We start from the raw sequence: 20397 nt of genomic DNA on the forward strand, positions 1-20397 counted from the left end.
ATGAACGTGCGGAATACAGCTTGTCAGAAGGTCACTTAAGTATTGTGGAGCTAGACCATTCAAAGCATTGTATATAGTTAACAGAATTTTAATGTAACGACGATAAAATGGGGCTAATATGATCATATTTCTTGGTTCTAGTCAGCAATCTCGTAGCTGCATTTTGAACCAATTGAAGTATATTTATTGAACTTGCTGGACATCCTCCCAGCAATGCATTACAATAATTTAGTCTTGAGGTCATGAACACATGAATTTGTTTTTCAGCATCAGCAACAGAGAGCATGTGTTATAACTTAGCAATATTTCTGAGGTAGAAGAATGCTGTTCTACAAACATGGGAAATTTGATTTTCAAAGGACAGATTGGTATCAAATATAACACCCAAGTTCTTTGCTGTAGAAGACAACGTAACAGTACATCCATCGAGAGTCAAATTATATTTTAGCAGCTTATTTTTAGAGGTTTTTGGTCCAATAATTAGTACCTCTGTTTTGTCGAAAATTAGTTGAAGGAAATTTCTGGCCGTCCAATCTTTGATTTCAATGATACACGGCTAATTTGGAGAATTGTGAATTTTCGTTGGGTTTCTAAAAAATATAAAGTTGGGTATCATCGGCATAACAGTGGAAACGTATTCCATGATTCCTGATAATATCTCCCAGAGGAAGCATGTAAAAGGAGAAAAGCAGAGGCCCTAAAACTGATCCCTGTGGCACTCCATACTTAACTTTTTTTTTTTTTTTTGACAATTTCCTCATTTACACATACAAAGTGGTAGCGGTCTGATAAATAGGACCTAAATCATGCTAACATAATTCTCCAGCCAGAATGTCGTGATCTATCTTGTCGAAGGCAGCACTAATATCTAAAAGCACTAGAAGAGAAATGCAGCCACGATCAGATGATAAGAGCAAGTCATTTGTAACTCTGATAAGTGCAGTCTCAGTACTGTGATGGGGCCTAAATCCTGACTGAAATTCTGCATATATACCATTTCTCTGTAGAAATGAACATAGTTGGGAGGACACTACCTTTTATAGTATTTTCGACATAAATGGTAGATTTGAAATCGGTCTGTAATTAGCCAATTCTCTAGGATCAAGCTGTGGCTTCTTAATAAGCGGTTTGATAACTGCCATCTTAAAGTTTCTTGGGACATGTCCTAAGGTTAGCGAGGAGTTAATAATATTAAGAAGAGGTTCTCAGGGTGTGCTGAGTGACTCCAGCCAGGTCTCCTAAGCAACCAAATTGGCCCGGTTGCTAGGGAGGGTACAGTCACATAGGGTAACCTCCTTGTGGTTGCTATAATGTGGTTCTCACTCTCAGTGGGGCACGTGGTGAGTTGTGTGTGGATGCCGTGGAGAATAGCGTGAAGACTCCACACATGCTATGTCTCTGCAGTAACACGCTCCACAAGCCACGTGATAAGATGTGTGGATTGACGGTCTCAGACACGGAGGCAATTGAGATTTGTCCTCCGCCACCCGGATTGAGGCGAGTCACTACGCAACCATGAGGACTTAGAGCATATTGGGAATTGGGCATTCCAAATTGGGGAGGAAAGGGGAGAAAAAAATAAGAGGTTCTGAGATTACAGGGAATACCTCTTTTAAGAACTTATTTGGTATTGGATCTAATATACATGTTGTGGCTTTTGATGTTTTGATAAGTTTTGTTATCTCTTCATGACCAATGACAGTGAAGGATTGAAGTTTCTTGTGAGCAAAATTATGAGACACTGTTTTCTGAGGTGCTGTGACAGTTGATTGCATAGTTCCAATTTTATTTCTGAATCAGTAAAGAAATTCATGAAGTCATTACTATTGTGCTGCAATGGAATATCTGGTTCAGTCGATGCTTTATTCTTAACCAATTTTGCCACAGTAGTGAATAAACACCTAGGATTGCTGTGGTTATTTTTCTATTAGTTTGCTAAAATATGCTGACCTGGCAGCTTTTAGTGCCTGTCTGTAGCTACAGACACTATCCTTCCGTGCACCGCGTAAAACCTCTAATTCTGTATTCTTCCACTTGCGCTCCATTTTCCGAGCTGCTCTCTTGAGAGCATGAGTGTGATCATTGTACCATGGTGCAAGGCTTTTTTCTTTAATTTTCTTTATTCAAAGAGGGCGATACTATCAAGAGTGCTAGAGAAGACTGTATTTATATTTTATGTTATTACATCAAGTTCTTCTAGACTTTTTGGCTTACTGAGTATGTGAGACAATTCTGGAAGATTATTAGTGAAGCTATCATTAGTGGTCAAAAGAATAGTTCTACCTGAACAATAGTGTGGTGTAGATTGAGTTACATTAGCTGATCACAACAAACAAGAGATGAGGTAATGATCTGAGATGTCATCGCTCTGCAGTAGAATTTCTATAGTTTCAACATCAACTCCATATGACAGAATTAAATCTAGCATATGATTATGATTATGGCTATGAGTTGGTCCTGTCACATTTTGTCTGACTCCAAGAGAGTTGAGATAAATGCTAATCCCAATGTGTCATTTTCATTATCTATGTGAATGTTGAAGTCACCAACAATTAAAGCTCTTTCTACATTAACTACTAGATCTGACAGAAAATTTGCAATTGACCAAGGAAACCAGAGTAAGGCCCGGGTGATCTATATACTGTAGCATGGGTAAAAAACGACAGAGATTTTTTTATTTATATCTGATGCCGTCATATTAAGAATAATTAGTTCAAAAGACTTAAACGTATATCCTGTCCTCTGAGTAACACGAAAAACGTCACTGTAAATTGGCAACTGGCAACACCTCCTCCTCGACCATTCTGATGGGGCTCATGTTTATAACAATAACCTGGGGGAGTTTATTAATTTAAACTAATATATTCATCTGGTTTAAGCCAGGTTTCAGTCTAACAGAGCACATCCAAACTATGATCTGCAATAATCTGATTTACAATTAGTGTTTTGGTAGAAAGAGATCAATGTTTAGTAGCCCTACCTTTTATATGATGTTTATCTTAAATTATTTATTTATTTATTTTCAAGTTTGACCTTAATAAAAAATTTTCTAAATGATTTAGTGAGAGTTTTGTGTTTTGTAGTTTGGGGAACAGACACGGTCTCTATGTGATATCTAGGTAATTGTAGTTTAGGTGACTTGTGTGATGTCTCAAGGCAGCTAGCAGATGTTTGGATTAACCAGTTTGTCTGCTTCCTGACCTGGGCCCCAGTTAGTCAAATACTATCATTATTAAGACAATGAGCCAAATTACTAGAGAGGAGAGTGACACCTTCCCTGGAGGGATGGAGTCCGTCTCTTTAGCAGTTCAGGTCTACCCCAAAAACTCTTCCAATTGTCTATGAATCCTATGCTATTCTCCGGACACCACTCAGACATCCAGCCATTCAGTGACACTAATCTACTATAAACCTCATCACCATGATGAGCAGGGAGGGGGCCAGAGCATATTACAGTGTCTGACATAGTTTTTGCAAGTTCACCCACCTCTTTAACATTATCTCTAGTAATCTCCGATTGGCGAAGCTGGACTTCATTAGTGCCAACATGAATAACACTTTTAGAAAATCTACATTTAGCATTAGCCAGAACTTGTAAATGTGATCTGATGTCAGATGCCCGAGCCCTCGAAATGCATTTAACAATGTTGGTTGGAGTCTCTTTTTCCACGTTCCTTACAATAGAATCACCAATTATTAGGGCTCTTTCAACATGATTCTCAGTAGATGAATCACTGAGTGGGGAGAATCGATTGGAACCCCTAACAGGAACTGGAGAGTGGTGTCGCTTTGCTGAGTGAGTATGCCGCCGAGACGTCACCCAATAGCCCTGCTGTGGGGGCTCTTCAGCCGGAACCAAAGTGTGTGTGTTGCTCGCTGTACTACCTGCATCCAAAACAGTATCTACCAGCTTCTCTTTCTCACTGACCTCCACTAGCGTTCAGATGTGTGTCTCTAACTCATTAACCTTCACCATCAGTCTGACTAATTCCTTACATTTATCACATGTGAATCCCTTACTACTAACGAAAGAAGCTATAGTAAACATTTGGCATGTAATCCAGGAAGCAATAACATGAGCAGATGTCATGACTTACTGCAAATGTTTGTTGTTGTTGTGGTTGTTCTTGAAAGCGAGGGTTTGAGATTGATGCAATAATCCATGTAAAAAACAGTGGAGAAAACAAATGCACGCAGTAGAGATGCGAGATTTAGACGGGTGCGCATGGTAAAATACACACTGGTGAAACAATAGAAAAGCGGAAAAACCCGAAGCACAGCAAAATGGCAAAGAATAAAACGATGAACGTATAAGAATAAGAATAAGCAATGCTAAGCAGGTTAGCAAGCTACAAACACTCGTGCAGCGTGCCGTCAGCAACAGGAACAGAATCATGTCCTGAACATTGTGGGGGATCAAACCACTTTGGGGGTGGGGGTTGCGGGTGTTGAGGTCACAAATATAATTGTCCTCTTTGGTCCTTTAAAATAGTAAATGCTCTGAATGCAATAATTTTCTGAATAAAGGCTTTAAATTCGATAAAGGCCCAACATTTTATAATTTTGGTTTTAAAAGATAAAAAAAAATTCACACAGAAGTTCACACAGTACAAGATTACCACTGTGTCTACATTGCTAGCAATTTGCCTGTTTTAGTCATCTTTTCCTTCTTTTTTGTGCTGTTTCAAAAAAAAAAAAAAAGAAAGAAAGAAAAAAAAAGGATAAATATAATATGATTTATTTTTTTTCATCACTGATGTATCTGTAAAATGACATGACTGTATCAGCTGGCTAGGAAAAATAAAATACACAAAATTATTTACTACCCTCAAGTTGTCCCTCATTGAGTTTTTCCCCCAGTAGAATCTTAACACAATCTTTTCTTCGAGAACTCGAATGCTGCTCTTATCATACAAAAATAGTTCATAGTGAGCACTAATGTCAAGGTACAAAGAAAACAAAAATCATTATTAATATACCATAAAAGTAGTCCATACAACAAAAAGCTATTGTGTGGCCCCAGAAATCTTGGAATAAAGTGCATGAGTCATATGGACTACTGTTACTATGTCTTTATACCGAACCTTTAATGCTTTATAGTTTTTGTCCTTTTTGAAGCTCGACAGCTCCTGCTCACTATAAACTGTTATTCTATGGAATAGAGTTGCTTAAAATATCTATTTTTATGTTCCAAGAAAAACAAAAAACAGCATATGGGTTTTGAACAACATAAGGGAGAGTAAATGGGTGAGTAAAAGTACATTTTCCATTTGGCTCATCCTCAAAATAAAATAGTCTCTTTTAAAAGAAGACTCTAACAAAATTCAGAATTAATTAAAGACAAAGAAATTATTTAGAAAATCTTAAATTGACTTTAAATTATTACCTAATAATATTTACATTAAAAATATATGACACTGTCCTTGTTACAACCTAAAAATTTTGAAGCCACAAGTCACAGGTCTTACCATGTTCTAGGTACGTGAAATATATTTAATTCAAAATGGCAAATTTCGCAAAATAGTGAATAGTTTGCACCATTGGAAATTACTGTTGGTCCGTACAACATTTCAATAATGAAACAGTGGGCAAATATTGCATGTTTAGTTATATACTGACATCATACATGACACTAACACTCTTAACCTGAACTACTGACACTGATGCATGCATGCTGCGTGGTGCTGGAATAATCCACAAGGTTCCCGCTTTCATCAATTTGATTGGCTTAAATGACATTGACGAGCGATGTTAGACTACTGTGCATGCTAAAAATTAAAACATTATGTTATTCCTGTAAGAACTTAATGACAATTAAACAGCGGTGCATAATGAACTGCAGCAGAAAAGCAACAAGGATATAAATTTATATTGGGGGGACAATCTGGCCATGTATATTGTTTTTACGGCCCTGCATACAACCAACCAATGTAGTGTTTTAGCAGGTTAATGTGAGTATGACATATTGATAGGATATTGGCCTAGGCGGACTATATCGGCTACGCTGCTGCAGAGAAAATACAGTGACTTTCCACTGCTAGAACATATACAAATATACTGAGTTAAGCATGTAGACATGCTGTTGCTGCACAATTAGATATAAATACAATCCCCCACTGAAGCTGCACAAACACATTACACAAAACACAACCCCCAAAACAAGCAGATCTATCGCCAAAACTTGTGTACTGCTGCTGCTCCAAAGAGCCACATGCACCAAGTGTATGCTAGCTAGGTGTGCCTTGACCTGCTGGCCAAATGGCATAACGCTGATGAACTAAATCTATGTGTGCATGGGCCTGCTTGGCTGAAGGCCTAAAATGGCTAGTGATCTAACTCAATGTGTACCTGGACCTGGAAAGCCCAGAGCTTATTTAACTTGGGCTGTTCAATACAGAGGCTTATTGGCTTGTTTCGGAAAAGTGAAGCACACTGTATGGAAACAGTGTGTGTCAGAGTTTGCATTGCCACATCACCGATGACATCCAAAGCTTCAAACGCCATCGAACCACACAAAATGGTGTGACATTTCAGCACCAAATCAAACCATAAAAACAGGAATGAAGCCACCGCAGATCATCTTTTTGAAGGCACAAATTGTGACAGATTGTGCAGCAAATATGACAGCCTGTGCCAATATTCTCAATCTGTGGTATGTGACCTGATCTGTGGTTTTCCCCATGTTCTCAATCTGGTGGTTACAAGGTCACTTGGGAAAACTTCAGAGCTTGAGGGCATTCGTGATCAAGGTGCAAATCCAAAGAAAAACTTTTAGCTATTTATTTAAATATGGACAGGCCACAGATAAAACTGATTTAGGATGCTGACACCAGGTGAATTGGTACTTTTGCCATGATCCAAAGACTTCATGAGCAGAGAGAACCACTTGGGGCAGCTCTGGCAAATTTGACCACAGACATTATACCTTTTACTGCAGAGGAGTACAAGACTATCCACCAGTGCCTTGGAGTTCTGGAGCCATTCCAGCAAGCAACATCTAAAATGTTCTGAAATGGATCTAAAGTGAGTCCCCTCATCAAAAAGTTAAAATACACCATAGCAGGAATATGTGATCAGACGAGTCATGACACTGGTGCAAATAAAAATACTGTAAATTTAATGGAAAAATGTGCATGCCTTGACAAAATAACACTTGGTTCAAGAAACTTGGATTCTGTGGGAAGCTGTGCACAGGTAGCTTTAGACAGGCTTTTGAGAGAGTGTGTCAGCTTCATTGAGCCTGGGACATCAAAATTTTCACAGCACACAGCAGGAACTTCAGGAACATCTGGGCAACAAAATAACCCAGCTAAATACCAGCAGCCATATCACCCTGTAGCTCAAGACTGGTTGCCTACTGAAGCTAAGCAGGGCTGAGCCTGGTTAGTACCTGGATGGGAGACCTCCTGGGAAAGCTAAAGTTGCTGCTGGAAGAGGTATTAGGGAGCCCAGCAGGGGGTGCTCACCCTGTGGACTGTGTAGGTCCTAATGCTCCAGTATAGTAATGGGGACACTATACTGTAAAAAGGCACCATCCTTTAGATGAGATGTTAAACTGAGGTCCTCACTATCTGTGGTCATTAAAAATCACAGGACACTTCTTGAAAAGAGTAGAGGTGTAACCCTGGTGTCCTGGCCAAATTCCTCCCATTGGCCCTTCTCAATCATGGCCTCCTAATAATCCCCATCCATTAATTGGCTCTATCACTCCACTCTCTCCTCTCCACTAATATCTGGTGTGTGGTGAGTGTACTGGTGCACTATGGCTGCTGTTGCATCCAGGTGGATGCTGCACACTGGTGGTGGTTGAGGAGAGTCCCCTGTTCACTGTGTAAAGTGCTTTGAGTGTAGTGTCAGAAAAGTGCTATATAAATGTAACATTCATTCAACCCCTGGGCCCAGCTGGACTCCCAAGTGTGTTGTAATTCAGTCAAAATCTTCAAACTCATAAAAACATAAATAGTGAATGCAAATGCATAACATTAAAAAGAGAAACACTAATATGGCAGTCTGGGTTACTAAAAGCAATTAATAAGCCTTAAATATAGTTGTAGCATAAATGAGAAAAAGTTGCGCAGGCCGAGTGTGTGCCTGTGGTGAGAGAGAGCAAGAGATGAGCTGATCGATCGGTGAAGTCAGAGAAACTTAAAGGTGCACTCAGCGTTTCCTGAGAAACACTATTGATATTCAAACTCAACTGCCAAAACAAATACACCCCTCCATTCAGTGCTCCTTTGGAAGCTCCGCCCTCGATTTATCGTAATCCTTCTTTTTTAGTTTATATTCGCATCAGCCAGATTTGCTGTCACTCTTCTAATGAATTTCCCTCTCGCTCTGCCCCCACCCCCCATCCTGTGTATGCGCAAGAACCACCCCCTGTTGCTGATTGGCTGGAGTAGAGTTGTGTGGATCGGTCCGATCCACTTTGTTTTTGTCCCATGTACAGAGCCAGGGCTGTGTACAAATACTAGATTTTTTTTTCAGACCTCCCACAGAACGGACAGCTAGCAGACTGTGAGGAGATATTTTCAGAATTTGACAAAAAGTGTATTGGATTAGAATTACTGAGTGCACCTGAAGTTTATTTAAATTTGGTAAACTGAGAGAAACGGATTTAGTTACTTTAAAAGGAAAAGAAAAGAAAAGAAAAACTATGTATTTTTTGTAACTATTAGTATTTTTGTAAGCTATTGGTGGAAAATTAGTGTTTTAACTTACTTGTGTGAAGATGACATATGAAAATTTGATGGATAACGCTTTATCAAAACTTATAATGTGCTGTGATAATTAATGTAGCAGCCATTTTGGGAAAAAAAGCATGGCTGTCAGAGACTTAAACTGATTCGCTGAAACATTAAGCCCTTCACCTGATTTTCTTTTTTATTTTATTTTTTTTCACTGAGCAACATTTATTTTATTTTTTTACCTAGTTGATATTTACTCTTCTCCATTATAGAAATGAGTCTAAAAATGTTTTTGCCAACACATGCTTTTCTTCAATTTTTTTCATGTCCACTACAATGGACACCACGACCGAAGCACCACAAAATTTCAAGGAACTTTTAATAGGGTTTCTCATATTTTTAGTGTATTAACAATACATGTGAACTAGAGTTTAAACTTATACAGTATGTGAACTAGTCTTAAAGATTTTGAAAATAACATACATACTGTAGCAATAAATAATGCAATAAGAATGTAAAAAAGTTTGTTGTATGGCAAGATGAAGTCTCAAAAAACTTGCTTGATTCTTTTTGATCCTTGCATGCAGTGTGTGAGTCTGTGTATGTGTGTACAGCTCTGGAAAAAATTAAGAGACCACTGCACCAGTTTCTCTGGATTTACTATTTATAGGCATTTTTGCTTTATTCTATAAAGTACTGACAACATTTCTCCCAAATTCCAAATAAAAATATTGTCATTTAGAGCATTTATTTCTCTGGATTTACTATTTATAGTTATTTTTAGGTATTTATAGGAAGCAAGTTTTCTTCCAGGATAACCTTGCACGTGGCTTGATTCATGCATCCTTCACAAAGACAAATCTGCCCAATTCCAGCCTTGCTGAAACACCCCCAGATCATCACCGATCCTGCACCTGGTTATATTTGTGTGCATTGTAGCTGGAAGAATCTGCCACAGGACATGGTATTTCTAAAAATGCCAATATCCATTCCAGCTTCCCAGTACATGGACACTCTTGGCAATTCAGTCGTTCCTATAGCTAGGTGGAGACCAACTAGTGTTCTGATTTCTCCTGTACTAGCTGCTTTGAAACACTAAACACTAAAGTTGTCTATTTTGGGGAGAGATTTGGGAGGATTTTATGGTATTTAGACCTTATTTGGCTCTAAATTACTAAATTACAACATTCATTTTCATATAAGCACAGATATCTTCACATCAATAATAATAAAAAATAATTTCAGTAAATTGAACGAGTGTCAAAACATCAAAATATGTCATGCATTGGGGGTCTCTGGTAAAATCTGATGGAATAAAAATAACAATAACTTGAAATGACAGCTATGTCCAATAGATGCTCCAATTCTCCTTGCATTGGCTGGTCTCTATAAGCCAATGTTGTAACAAACTTAATTTCTAGATATTATCGCAAGTTATGCATTGGATATATTTTTAGACATTATAAAAACAATTATTTGTCAAATTGTAGCATATTTTTAGCTCTGAAATGCTTGCATAAATTTCACCACCTGGCACACTGATCCTAAGTATGTCCATTCGGATGGACATTAAACTTTACAAAAATCCTGTGTTCTACAACTCTGAAAGATCTTCAAATCAACTTTGAATAGTATCTCTTGATACTATTAAGATTATAACAGGTGCAAGTTGATGAGGCTTCCATGAATATGAATTAGTTTTAAAAGGTAAAAATTGTGTTCACTTTATTGCATAAAACAGGACAGGTCTTTTTTGATGTGTCTGGACAAGTCTTTTGAACAACTGAAACTGTGGAAACACAATAGCAAGCCACCAAATTAACTACTGAGTGAGGACTGTTCCTATCATCACATATGGACATTTACAACCTCAAGCAGAAAAGGAACACCTTTCTCAGGAATCTTTAACCGGTAATACCATACAGACTGTATGTTTACATTACCTTCACTGCAAACAGCAGTTGGATTTGCAGAGGAAAAAAAATGATTGTATCAAAAGTTGCTAACAGTCACATATTGTGAAGTGTGAAATTGATTTGTAATTAGTATTTTGTGTACATTTTGAATGTTTATATTTGAGTTTTGGTGAATTTTGGATGACAAAAAAAGGGTAACCTTAAAACCAAGAAATCAAACTCAAAGTAAATAGGTCTAAAAGCGAAACAAATAGAACTAAATAGATTTAGACTCAAAGACCAAGAAGTTAAATAAACTAGGCAACTAAACTAGTTGAACTAACCACATAAAACCTAAAGAGGGAGACAAAAAACTAAGTTTAAGAATGTATTCCTTTATTTTTTTATTTTATTTTCTTTGTGTGATTGCAATCAATCTTTCTTGTAACTTGTATTGTGGTACCTACTGTTCCATTTATTCTTTAACAATACATGCCGGCATTTCAACATATCTGATGGTCTGTGTGTGTGTTCTTTAAGTTCATAATTTCTCCTTTGAATCTAGACACTGGTCCAGTGCGCCTTAAGCTTTAGGGTGTTACATGTTACAGTGTGCACAGCAGCGGGTGACAGAACTGTCAAACTGCCAGTGCAACTGTTCAAGTCAAGAGGTTCAGTATGTTCTGTCTTTATTGACTGCTGATGAATGACCATTACATTTCTCCTGGGATTAGTACAAGTATCTATGCATCTATATATTTTTGTCTGTCTTTTAAATTAGGCACTTAAAAGAACCACATGTGCCATGGTCACAGGACAATTTGGAGTACTGGGTCACCCTTAGAGCCCTCTACCCACACCTCTTTCAGGTGGCCATGCAGTACCTCTGCTCACCTGCCTAATCAGTGCCATGTGAGAGGATATTTTCCAAGGCTGGCGAAATGGTTAGCCGGAGGAGAAGTCGTCTGAGACCTTGCACAGTGGAGCAAATACTGTTCTTAAATAAAAACCTGTTTTTATTTACAAAATTACAAAAAACTGCCTGGTTGCACAAAAACCACCAATCCTATGATACATTGCCCCTTTCCTTTGAATCAAAGCACAGTTACTCCCATGAATAACGCTCTTTATAATCAGATATTATAAGTAGTTATCAACATGGCTTAAATAATTTCTTCATAATAATTACATATTTGTAATCACAAAATAATTTAAACGAGCTGTTAATTAATTAATTTATTTATTTTTACGTTTTTATTTTGCACATTGACACACTTTCTATGCCTTTAAGCAGCTCTTTAAAAGAGGAAACATGAGATCAAAATGAAAAACATACAGTATATTTGTATTTATTTATGAGGTGTTGCATCATTCTACCAGTGCTTCTGCAGTCACAAATTTCAATGTCTGCAATAATTGTTGTCCACCACAAGATGGCTTTGATCTGTCAAATTGCAGTGTAGCAAAGCTTCAAATCATTTCTCGGCACATACTGGAAGAAAGCCTCAAAGCTTTATAAGGCTTCATTCACCCATCCCTAAGACTAGCTATGTGTGGATTTATAAAGACTTTCATGTGTTATGGCCAAAAGCAGACCTTACCATGCAAGCTAATAGAAAAAAAAGCCCCAGCAACCACCCAAGCAACATGCATTTTCAGAGAAAGCTCTCACAGCTCGCTGCAGTGAAACTGGCTTACTTGCAAACTGAGCAAATTTAAATGTTACGCAAACAGAGAGAATGCAAGTTGATTGGCTACCTGATTACACATCAAAGGATCTATCAGCTTACACCATGTGAGCTGATTTGCTCTGAATCAGCTTGCGCCATTCAGAGTTTAATGCCTGAACTTAGTCATTGCACTGAAAACAGCTGAGCTACTGTCACGCTTCTGGAAAATGTAGTTAAATCAGTGGAATTGCTTCTTTTTAGCCAGTTACTCCCCAGCACTGATACTATTCTATCCTCTCTTCCTCTCTCTTTTCATCCCGGAAAGAACTGTACAGTATTTTCTCTGCTGTATAATATATGAGTGCAAGCATTGTGTTGAATCTTGCCCTACTCATTCACTGTGGCATCTTGCCCAATTTGTGCTTAATATGCAAGCCACAGTAGCTGCCCACACACATGAGTACAGCACTCACTTTATCTGGCAGCTGACAGGACATTCGGAAACAACAGCCAGAGAACCACAAGGAGCCAGAGAGAGAGAGAAAGAGACAGGGAGAGAAAGAAAGGAAAAGAGGTGAGCCCATCATGCTTGATTAAGCCTGTCACAATTAGAGAGCGACTGCAATTAGCTCTGACCAGGTTTATCCCGCAGATGGATGGAGTAATGGAGAGATGAGGGAATAGAGGGATTTGGAGGCAGGAGCCCCAGCATAAGAATAAGTGTGGCATCTGCGATATGCAGCGGGGAGGCCAATGGCTGGAGGAGAGGAAAAGAGGATGCATGGATGGTAGATGGAGAGGGAGGAACAGAAGGGGAGCAAAGGTTAATGAAGTGTGTCATAGTGTTAAAACTGTCCCAACACAAGCACACACACACCTGGGGGAGAATCCAATAACAGTTGCATTGCTTTAGCACATGTTATTCCAGTGCACAACACACTAATGATTACATATTTAAATCATCATTTTAATTTTTTTTTTTTTTTTTTTTTATTGTATTCACAAACAACAATGCTATAAGCTAGGAAAAATTGGCACTGTGCTATTACTGCCTCCGTAAAGCAAGTAAACAGAATTTAGTTTAAAATAGATGGTTGTATGCAGTTTTAGTGATAAACCATGTGCCATATATCAAGATGCATCGTGTATTCAAGTGCACTTTCTACATTTTACAGAGCTGATTCAGGTTTCTGGATCACAGTGGTAGGCAGATGCTGTCAACCTGGTCTAACAGAATCACGTTACTATAGCTAAATATTTGCAAACTGATTTTTACGTGGCTCATGGCACGTACCGAGGCAGTTTTTTAAAGAGGTGAACACTAGAGGTGCTACAACATTGACTTTTATTTCCTTTCACACAAATCACAAATAAAACAGCAGACTATCAGTTCATGAAAACTTACTTTTCACCCTGTTCCTCAAACAATTCTATCTTATTACATTGTGGAGTGAGACATGGTCATGTGTCTGTCATTGGAGAGAGAAGAAGCGGTAAGGGCCATCACCTGGTGATTATTGATATGTAGCACCTTTTTCTCATTATAGTGACGATGGAGATGGGCTTGAAAAGGCCGCCGGGAACGCCAGAGAGGCAGAGAGAGACAGACTAGTGATGTGTGTACCTACTGGAAAGTGTGATGTTTTTGTGAAGCAAAAAATATAGAGCCATGTTTGTAGAGCTGAAAAGCCGAAGACTGTGTTTGTGAAACTGAAAAGCCATTAAAGGTTGACTTAACTGCCACCCCGCTTCCCGCTTCCTTCCTTATTGTTGGAATCTTTACACTGGTGCCGAAACCCGGGAGACTGCAAAGACTGGCCGCCATGGACACCTCACTGCTGGGTTAAGTCATCCGTGCCCTGGCTAGCATCCAAGAGACCCACCACCAAGCCCTACTCGCCCAGGAGCGACACTTCCAAGCCCAGGCCGAGGATCGGCAGGCCCTACTGAGCTGGAGGTGTTTGTGGTCCTCTTTGAACAGTCAGCCACAGTCTCTGGCTGGCCTCGAGCCCAATGTGCCCTCTACTTGCTGCCGCTGCTTTCCGGGGATGCCCAGCTCGCGGCGCAACAACTACCAGCTGAGGACCACTTAGACTACATGAAGCTGAAGACCACTCCCTCAAGCTGAGCGAAGTCGGCCGCCCGTTTGCATTTGCCCAACAGCTCCGTGATGCCTGCTGAAAATGGGTGCTAGCTGGGGAAGGGTGCAGCGTGGAGGATATTATCAAACTGATGGTGCTGGAGCAGCTGACCATTCGTCTGCCAAGAAAAACCACGGAATGGTCCAGTGCCATCGCCCCACGTTGGTGGATGAAGCTGTCCAGCTGGCCGAAGCCCACACAGCGGCCTACCTGGAAGTCGGCGAGCAGTCCAAATTTCTCTCTCCCTCTCCTGCTACTCCTCCTCCTCTTGTCTCTCCCTCTCCTCCCTCTCGCCCTGTACCCATTCCCTGGAAATGGGGGGTGTTTCCACCCAGACCGACGACCTTCGTGCCGGCCCTCTCCCCTACCCCTCTCCATTGTCCTTCCCAGGATGATGTCTCTGCCACCACGGGTGCAGCCGGGGAGCCTGGGCTGGTCTGTTGGAGTTGCAGGGAACCGAGACACGTCCAAGACCGGTGTCCGGTAATGGAGGGGTGGAGGGGGTGGAGCGCCCCATGCCCCCTGCTGTTTATTAGTCGTAAGCTCTCGTTGAGGGAGACTAAGTACAGCACGATTGAAAAAGAGTGTCTTGCCATCAAGTGGGTGGTCCTAACCCTCCGCTATTACCTGCTGGGGCAGGCCTTCATCCTACACTCGGATCACGCCCCGCTTCAGTGGTACCACAGCATGAAGGATGCCAATGCATGGATCACTCATTGGTACTTGGCACTTCAGCCATTCAAATTTAAGGTGGTCCACAGGCTGGGCCACAGATGGTTGTGGCTTATTTCCTCTCCAGGAATGGGGGGGGTCTGGCAGGCCGGATGTTGCCTGAGTCGGGAGAGAGAGGAGGCGGTAAGGGCCATCACCTGGTGATTATTGATATGTAACACCTGTGTCTCATTACAGTGTCGATGGAGATGGGCTTGAAAAGGCTGCCAGGAATGCCAGAGAGGCAAAGAGAGACAGATTAGTGACGTTGTGTGTGCCTACTGGAAAGTGTGACGTTTTTGTGAAGCTGAAAAGATAGAGCTGTGTTTGCAGAGCTGAAAAGCCAAAGACAGTTTGTGAAACTGAAAAGCCATTAAAGGTTGACTTACCTGGACTGCCACACCGCTTCCCGTTTCCTTCCTTATTGTTGGAAACTTTACAGACGTCTAAACACTTTTACTATAGCGTATGACTTGTATGGCAATATACTGTATTTTAATCAACTACATTTGCAAGCTTGTTCAAGCACAGTCTGTCATTGTCCCGATGAGTTCGTTGGTTTGTTCTGTTTGTTTTGTTATTTCTCTCCCTCATGTGACTCAGGTGCTGCTGACATGCGTGATCAGTGTTTCCAATGGAACACTGATTGTTCCCATGGGAATACTTATCATGCCACTAATTAGTTTTAGTGTTATTAGTAACTAATTACCTGCTTCTCCACTGATTCACTGCCTACTTAATCCCTTCGTTGTGTCAGTGTCTTTGCTAGATTGTTGTAATTTGTTGTGTGTTAACATTATAGAAAGCTGTTTGGTGTGAAGTAACTTGCCTTCTTCTCTCTGCCTAGTTGGTCCTGTCTCGTATATCTGTTTGGTTGCCCGTCTCTGCCCACGTGTCGGGAGTGTGGTTACCTTCCAATTTGCTGTGCACTTGTTCTCTGTACCCACGACTCTTCAACAGAGGATTCCTCACGGATGTGCTCCTGACTACCACGATGCATACACTCGCCTACGAACACACTCTTCATGGAGGATTCGTCATGGATCTGCTCAATGCGCGGCCACGGCACGCACGCATCAACGAACACCTATCACCTGCTTACTGTAGCCGGTGCCAGATTCTCCACGCTTTGCCAGCCCAGTTGAATAATTTATAATTTATTGTTAATAAATCCTTTGAACTGTTTCTCTGCTCTTGGGTCTCTTTGTCTTGCTCTCTGACACAAGTTGATAGAGTGTTGCACATGTGGAAGACTTGGGTATGGGTCTTGAAGAGAACGCAAGTTTACACGTGAGCTGAAAGTGTCATAGAAGCCCCATAAAATGGTGTGGTTTCTTCAGCAATTGCATTTTTTCATCTCACATTTGCTTTTATGACACTATCGGTTAGGTTTAGGTTTAAGGTAGGTAGGTAGGCTTTGTTTATTTAAAACTCGAAAATTTCATCTGTTTGGCGAAAATGTAACTTGTTTTTAGCTCCACACAGTGGATATTTTACCTCAGATCTGCCACTATATGTGTAAGGAGCCACGTGTAACACCTGAGACTTTTGCCCTAGCAGCCACTAGAGGTATCTAGGAGTTTAAGAGACTTTTAGATTGAAGTTTTGTGTTTACCTACTTGTGTCTCTGTTCCTGGTTCCTGCCTGATTATTCCCAGTTGTTTCTCGTTTACTTTGTTTGCCCCAATGTATATAATGTCCTTGTGTTTGCTTAGTCTTTGTCAGTTGTTGTTCCTGTTTACCTTCATGGATGTAATGTTTGTTCTGTTCCTGAGTTTTGGTTTTGTTGGTTTTGTTCCTGTGTTTTCCAAGTTTTGTGTCTGGACCTATTTTCCTTATTAAATATAAGCTGCAATTAGATCCTGTTCTCTTGACTTCCTGCAATTGTTACAGAACAACTGACCCTGTCCTGGCCCTGTGGTCACTTCCCAGGCCTCCTGACCCAGTCCCTACCCTCTGGCCACCTCCCAGGCCTCCTGACCCTGTCCTGGCCCTGTGGTCACCTCCCAGGCCTCCTTACCCAGTCCCTGCCCTGTGGCTACTTTCCAGGCCTCCTGACTCAGTCCTTGCCCTGTGGCTGCCTCCCAGGTCTCCTGACCCAGTCCCTGCCCTGTGGCCACCTCCCAGGCCTCCTGACCCTATCCTGGTCTTGTGGTCACCTCCCAGGCATCCTGACCCAGTCCCTGCCCTGTGGCCGCCTCCCAGGCCTCCTAACCCTATCCTGACCCTGTGGCCACCTCCCAGGCTTCCTGACCCAGTCCCTGCCCTGTTGTCACCTCCCTGGCCTCCTGATCATCCGCCTAATCTGTTCTGGCCTCCTTGGTCTCCTGGCACTCCGCCTGATCTGCTCTGGTCTCCTTTGTCTCCTGGCCGTCCGCCTGATCTGCCCTGGTCTCCTGACCATCCGCCTGATCTGCCCTGGTATCCTGGTCTCCTGACCGTCCACCTGGTCCACCCTGGCCTGTTGGTCTCCTGGTCCACATCGGTCTTCGGACTCCCCGTCCACTCCGCCTTGGCCGTGCCTGGTCCGTCTTGCCCTCCGGTGGTCTCTCTGGGTTCACTGGTGTCCTTCAGCCCATCTCATTTCCCCTGTGCTTTCTTGGATTGCCGGTTCCATAATGTCCTGCTCCTCCCATTAACAATTTTTTTTGGTGTTATGTTTAGTAGTCGCTCCTTAAAGGGGGGGGGGGGTGGCTATGTAACACCTGAGACTTTTGCCTTAGCGGCCACCAGAGGTCGCTAGGAGTTTAAGAGACTTTTAGTTTGAAGTTTTGCATTTACCTTCTTGTGTCTCTGTTCCTGGTTCCTGCCCTGATATTTCCCAGCTGTTTCTCGTTTACCTTGTTTGCCCCAATGTATATAATGTCCTTGTGTTTGCTTAGTCTTTGTCAGTTGTTGTTCCTGTTTAACTTCATGGATGTAATGTTTGTTCTGTTCCTGAGTTTTGTTTGGTTTTGTTCCTGTGTTTTCCAAGTTTTGTATCTGGACCTGTTTTTCTTATTAAATATAAGCTGCACTTAGATCATGTTCTCTTGTCTTCTTCCTGAAATCGTTACACCACGTAATACCATTTTGCAAATTGTCGCCACAGTCACATCATTTAAAAGAGATTAGGCTAAATACTGGACAGAACCAGCGAAGTATGACAGACTGCAATAGTCTGCTGCATCTTTTACAACCTAGTATTGAGATCGATGGAGTTGCAATACAAATTGCCTTTACATGATTTGAATAATTACTTTAGCGAACCGTGTGTTAAAAGAATGCAGACAGCGTGTGCATAAACCACACTATTAGCAGGCACAGTTCAGTCAGTCTTTATTGTCAAGGTGGTCCTACAGTTCAGACAGAACTACCTGTGTGACCCCCATGGCTGAATGAGTGTGTTTATATTTCACACCTATCTACAACTCTCTGTTAGAGTGCTCACCTCCACACACACACACAAAATCGCCCTGTACTTTTCAGTCTTTGGCAACATTCCCAGATGGAGGATATAAAATGGATGGTGCAGAAAGGCCCGTAATTTACAAAGCAGCTGCTCCCCTTTAGAGTAAAACCCTTTCCATACTTTACAGGCAAGAAACTGCAATAAGGGTCTTTGTGTGAGGAATATTGATGCGTTCTACAAGATGATATCCAGAAACTATTTATCACAAGCTCGATAAGAGGGGCTTTTAAGGACATCGTTGAAATGAAAGAGAATTATTTACTTTGTACCTCTGTGTTCTTCAGAGATGTAGATCGATCATTTAAGATTTGGGAAAGTTTGTAACCTGGTGTTTGCAGAACGCTAAGGTCCAGCATTTAACTGTGATTATAAAGAGTGCCAAGTGAATTAAAAGCACTTATGTTATAGTTTTTTTTTTTTTTTTTTTTTTTTCTGGAACTAGCCCATTAATTAATGTTTGAAGTGATAAAATATGACACATTACATTGTTATCAAGTTTAATACCGCGGAGATTCACACTGTAACCTTTACAAAACGCCTGGTCAGCAAAAACACAATATAAAGCAATTTACATAATTGTGCAAGGCAGGTCATATTTCTCAGGGTGAAAGGTGTATCTCACATGGCAGTGACTGACATTGCCAAAAGTGTTATAAAATAATCGTACAACTATGGTTTGTAAAAATGTAGTTAGTGTTCATAAACCTCTGACATTAAAAACATGAACAAATGAAGTAGCTAATGTAGTAAAACAAATGATGAAATATGACAATAAAAAACTATATATTTGAGCAATTTTTTGCAAAGGTTATAATAATGTTTGTACCCTTAATACATCCTTATTTTGTTCACAATGTTAAACATTATGATGTAGATAGCACATCTCCTTGCAATGTTTTATGCACCTTATTACCAAGTCTATATCTTGTATTTTAAACTTTAAAAGTAGTCTAAGTTGTTCACTTTGTTGCACTGACGTGCACAGAACGGAGGCAGCAGGGGTCAAGCCCTTTTGGTTGTCCAGAAAAAGGGGAGAAATTGTCATAATTAAATTATAATAGTTAAATAAAACAAAATTAAAATCTCGTCATAATCTCACAATAACAGTAATAATGTGTTATGAGATTTGTTTGTAAATCGCATGCGTATTAAAGAAAATTAAGCGGAGGCGCCTTTAAGATCAGGGCGGATTCCAATCGCAAGTGATCGTCCCTATGCCCTATACTCACTCCGAACTGCAGAGCCGTTGAAGGGGGTACTCTGAAGGAAACATGGCATTACTGTATGAATGTACCTTTCGCTAACAGTCTTGTGGAAGTGCCCTCCGAGAAAAGATACATTTTCTCACTTTTGTTTTGAACAAGCTTTCGAGTGGAATGCCCTCCCACAAGAGTGCCCTTTAATGAAGTAAAAAATGCAGTTTTGAATTCGCCCCAGACATCAAAGTGCCGTTACCTCAGATGAGTAACAGGTCAGATAAAAAGTCCACTACATGTATTGTGTTGTAAGTTCATCAAACAAATAATAATCGATTGCTACCACATTTTCGACAGTTTCGTCTTTTATGGAGTATTGACATAAACTGAAAGAGCTGTCTGGTTCAGCCAAAGCCCGTTTTGTTTTGTTGAAACTAATGAGCCATTAGACTAATTACTTTCAGAAAAATACCATTAGGCTACCACAGTACCGCCGCTCCCTATACGCATATTACACAGTCTGCGCAGGGCACCAACTCCCTAGGGGGGCACCAGAAACTCCGGCAGCCCGTACTCAGATGTTTTACATTATTCTAGGACACTGTAGCATTCGCGCCTTCGTATCGTGCACCACGTTACCGGGTAAAGC

Source organism: Myxocyprinus asiaticus, chromosome 16, assembly GCF_019703515.2.
Source record: "Myxocyprinus asiaticus isolate MX2 ecotype Aquarium Trade chromosome 16, UBuf_Myxa_2, whole genome shotgun sequence".
NCBI classification, from domain to species: Eukaryota; Metazoa; Chordata; class Actinopteri; order Cypriniformes; family Catostomidae; genus Myxocyprinus; species Myxocyprinus asiaticus.